The sequence below is a fragment of the Silene latifolia genome, chromosome 7 (assembly GCF_048544455.1).
Source record: "Silene latifolia isolate original U9 population chromosome 7, ASM4854445v1, whole genome shotgun sequence".
Lineage (NCBI taxonomy): Eukaryota > Viridiplantae > Streptophyta > Magnoliopsida > Caryophyllales > Caryophyllaceae > Silene > Silene latifolia.
Genome location: NC_133532.1, coordinates 72,353,940 through 72,358,957, shown reverse-complemented (window position 1 = coordinate 72,358,957; position 5,018 = coordinate 72,353,940). Strand labels below are relative to the sequence as shown.

The 5,018-nt window shown below is 40.1% G+C and overlaps 1 non-coding gene across 1 annotated transcript; it reads right to left on the bottom strand.

The window, feature by feature from the left end:
• Positions 1 to 917: 917 nt before the first annotated feature.
• Positions 918 to 1,024, bottom strand: LOC141593291 (small nucleolar RNA R71). The gene has a single exon (XR_012521386.1). It is a non-coding gene; the product is annotated as a small nucleolar RNA R71 (small nucleolar RNA).
• Between the last annotated feature and the right edge of the window lie 3,994 nt (positions 1,025 to 5,018).

Here is a 5,018-nt window from a genome sequence, read left to right as displayed (position 1 = left end):
TTAGTTTTAGTTGATCTCTTATCTCAACCCCAAATTGTGACATCCTAAGACACGACCATTTACAATTGAAGATCCTACATCAATACCCGTCCCTTGGGATCCGACCTTTACTTGCCTCTTTAATAAGAGTAGTTGGTGAAGTTATAAATATTGTTTTGGTTGGGTAACTTTTGACGACGAGTTTTAAACCCTGTATACAAAAAAATGGCGCCGTTGCCGGGGACAGTGTTAACTTGATTTGATTTTCATCAATTGTTTTTAGTTATGTCGTTCTTTACCTTGGGGAAGTCAATCTCCTCAAGGTTGTCTAATTGTTTTCAAGTTGTTTGATATTTTGCATGTCTAGGAGATCACAAGGTAACTTGTTACCCATTGATCTTGAAATCGAAAGAACTTTGACCAACAATAGAAGACTTGCTAGGAATACTTTGAGAGGTATTGGTGAGATTCTGGACATTCAACCAAATAACATTGAGTTCATAAACCCTTTTGCAAGAGAGGGAGAGGATAACCTAATACAAATCCCGCCATAAAATCAACCCACAATGCCTAAATTTTCATCACATTCCATACCAATCGAGGAGAATCTACCAAATGGTACTCCTACACCACAACATTTAACCGGTAATTTCATTGCCAAATCCGCATTTATACAATTAGTTGAGAGAAGTCAATTTGGGGGGATGCCTAGTGAAGACCCTCATTCTCATATGGACACTTTTTGTGACTATTGTGATGCGATTTCTCAAACCGGAGTTACTCAAGACCAAATCCGATGGGTCTTATTTCCTTTTTCTTTGATTGGTTCCGCGAAACAATGGTTGAAGAGCCTAGATAAGGCTAATCTTGGTATTGATTCTTGGAAGAAATTGGCACTTGCTTTCTACAAGAAATTCTATCCTCCGGAGTAGACTAACATGTTGAGAGCCCAAATCACCAGGTTCAAACAAAGGGATGAGGAATCTTTGTATGAATCATGGGAAAGATTCAAGGACACTTATCGATCTTGTCCACACCATGGACTTAACGAGTGGTTCCTTGTACAACAATTTTGGAATGGTCTATACGAAGACTCCCGAAACATTCTCAATAAGGGATCAAATGGTATGTTCACCGAAGTTGATGACAATCAAACATGGAACAAAATTGAAGAAATGGCGGTCCATATCTCACAATATAGTAGACCTCGGAAGGCTACTAGAGGAGGAAAGCATGGGGTGGATTCCATTACTCAATTGGGTGCTCAACTTAGTGCTCATATTGATACCATTAATTTGAAGTTTGAGAAGGCCATGGCTAAACTTGAAGAGGCCTCCAAATCACCCAAGCAACATGTTAATACTATGGTGGCATCATCATCAATTCCAAGTGGTGTATGTGAGAGTTGTGGAACTTTGGGACATGACCAAAGTGAATGTAGGGGAACAAGTGAATGCTTTCCAAGCATACAAAAGCGGCACCCTTTATTCAAACTATTACAATGAGAATACCAAATTCCACCCCAATCTTTCATACAAAAGTCAAAATGTTCAAAACCCTCAAGCATACACCCCACCTCCTATGAGAAACCAAGCTCAAAGACCCTTTTACAATCAAAACCAAAGTTATCAAAATCAACCTCCATACAATCAAACAAATGACCAAGGTTTTGATGTTCAAAAAGCGGTCCTCCAAATGCAAAAGAACCAATAAGAGTTTTTCACTCAAATGCAAAAGGATAGCCAATCAAAAGACATCACCATCAACAACATACTAGCTCACACAAAGATGTTGGAAACCCAAATGTCTCAATTAGCATCTTCTAGTTCTCAAAGACAAAAGGGGCAACTACCACCTCAAGGTAATCCCACAAGACATGATTCGGTGAGTGCCATCCATTTAAGGAGTGGTACTAGGTATGAAGGACCCAAGAAGCCAATTAATGAAGATGTTGTGAATGCTAGTGACAAGGAAAGAGTTGAGAACTCTAAGAAACAAGAAGAACCCACCACCATTCAAGAAGTTTCAAAGAAGAAGAATAAAGAGAAGGTTAAGGAGAAAGAGCCTATTGTGATTAGACTTCCATTTCCGAGTCGTCAAGCTAAGCCTAAGTTCGATGAACAACTTGGAAAGTTCATAGAGACTGTGAAGAATTTGGAAGTATCAATCATATTCATCGAATTGATTAACCGTGTTCCGGCCTATGCGAAATACATGAAAGATATTCTTACAAAGAAGAAATCCATTCGGAAGCTAGAGACTATTGCGTTCACTAAGGTGAGTAGTGCCATCCTACAAGGAAGTTCACCTCTAAAACTCAAGGATCCGGGAAGTTTCTCTATTCCATGCACCATTGGCGACACTACAATCAACAAAACTCTATGTGACCTTAGAGCAAGTGTAAGTGTCATGCCATACTCGGTATGCAAAAGACTAGGAATGGGAGAACTCAAGTGCTCTAATATCACACTTTAAATGGTGGATCGGTCAATGAAGACACCTTTAGGGGTGTAGAAGGATGTGCTGGTAACAATTGGCAAGTTCTTCATCCCGGTGGACTTTGTTATTGTTTACATGGAGGAAGACTTCAACATTCCTATCATTTTAAGAAGACTATTCTTACACACCACGGGAGTGGTGATTGATGTGAAACATGGAGAGCTCACACTTGACATGGGAGATGAAACAATCACTTTTAACCTTGACAAGACAATGAGAGCTCCGCGCTCACATGAGCCATGTTTCATGGTTGATCATTATAGCCGAGAAAGTGATAGGAAGAAGTTGGCATCTCAATACAAAGGACAACCTATGGGTAAAGAATCACCACCCATATGGGAAAGGAAAGTGGATAATCTCCAAGATGCTCCATCCAAAGAGCAAGAAAGTTTCAACAAGAATGAGAGCTTGAATAGCTCACCGCCACTCATGACAAGAGAAGAAGAAGGCCTCATCGGCCATAATGACAAGAAGGAAGAGGAGTTGTTCTCATCAACTCATGATACTATTGGGAAGCAAGCTAATAAAGTATGTGGTTTATGGGATGATGAGTTTGAAGGGTTATTCAATCCTTATATTGGTAATGCTATGACCCAAGACCAAGACTTTGGTGATTATGTTAACTCAAATCATCATAATGAAGAACAACATATGCAAAGGTCTATTGAAGATCTTTATAATGACAATGAACAAGCCTTCGACTACTTCTTCAAGGTGTTGAGCAACATCAACAACACCTTGGCTATGCCTCCTTGACATCTCATACATGAATGAGAGTTTGGTGGAGTCCTCCCTAAACCACCATTTGTAAATATTCTAACCCCTTAACTTGCACTTTACTTATTGTATTGCATTTTTGTCAATTTTGGATTCATATGCTTTGGTCAAGATTATCATTTTGAGAGAAAGTGAGGGAGGGACTTATATGTTTCTTGATGTGTAGTGTTTTGACTTAGTGTAGGGATAGCAATTGTCTAGGCTATACAAGCCTTTGTAGTGCCCCCACAATGAAGACCAAAGGAATGAAGACAGAATGACTTGGGTTATGAAAATACCCACGGGTGGAACTGAATCCGTGAGGTACAGGAGCAATCTGAGCGTCTCAAGAAGAAGCCGCTCGTCCTCGCTGAAAATCCGAGCGTCCTGACTGAAATACGCTCGTCCTGGCAGAGCTAAAAAGGAAAAAATTGCACAGGGTATGAATCTGAGCGTCTCCTCAGGAATCCACTCATCTCAACCAAAAGACGCTCGTCTCAGTAAAGATCCGTTCGTCTTGGTTATATCAGAATCTGGGATTTCACCCTAACCTTAAATCCGAGCGTCCTCAAAAGAATCCGCTTGTCTCCAGGCAAAATATGCTCGTCTCCTACCGAAGACGCTCGTCTCAGCACGGGTTACATTTTATAAAACTGGTTGGGTAACAATCCGAGCGTCCCGTGCTGCAGATGCTCTTCTCCCTCTACTGCAATTCAAAAACACGGGATTAAAACCCCCTTTCCCCATTTCATTTTCTTCATTCAAAACATAAACACACATTCAAAACCCTCAAAACCCTCAATCTCTCCATCCACAAAAATCAATTTCCTCAACCAAATTCACCCAAATTAATTCCGAACTTCCTCAAAACTCAAACAAATCATTCTTCTATTAACAAAAAGCCATTCAAACATCCAAATCCTCAAAAATTGAATCGATTTTCTAGGGTTAAAGGCAAATTTCGAAAATCCTAAATCGATTTGGGTTTTATTGAAGCTTGAGGATACTAGAAGAATTCAAGCAAATCATTGGTTGTTGATACATACAAGGAGAAGAACTATGGCTAGGACTAAAGGTGGAAGCAAGGCACCCACAAAACCAAACCTTTCCAAAAGGCAACAAGCACTTCAAGCCTCAAAGGCTTTGGTGGTTCAACAAGCAAGAATGGAAATTCAAGAAACTCCTATGGTGGAAGCTACTACTTCTATTCCGGTTATTGAGCAACTACAAGAATATCCGGAGGTAATTTTCACATCCGATGCTCATTAGAAAAATTTTGTGTCTCTTGCTAAGAAATCGATTTTACCCACCAAGTTTATTTGCCAAGATGCCTTGACCAAATTGGGTGTCCTTTAAAGGACCAAGAACTTCTTTGAGTCAATGGGGTTGCTTACATTGTTTAATATGCAAGAATTGACCTACCCCTCCCTCACCTTGGAATTTCTAAGTTCATTGAAAGTTACAAAGGTGGAGACTCGAACGAACATTGAATTCCGCCTTGAGAATGTGGATAGGAAGATGTCCTTTAATGAGTTTGGCAAAGTTTTCGGTCTTGATAATGACTCGACTTATGTGAAGAAACCTTCAACAAAATATGATCCCACCCCTTTGTGGAAAGCTATTACCGGAAGGAAATTCGAGTCCTTCCATGAATGTCGTGCCCTTTATGTTCATCACCCGGGCATAAGGGTGTGGCACAAGGTTGTGGGAAATACTCTTATTGCTTGGAAGGGGACTAATCACTTCACCGAACTTGATTTCATCTATCACGAGTCAACCTTGAA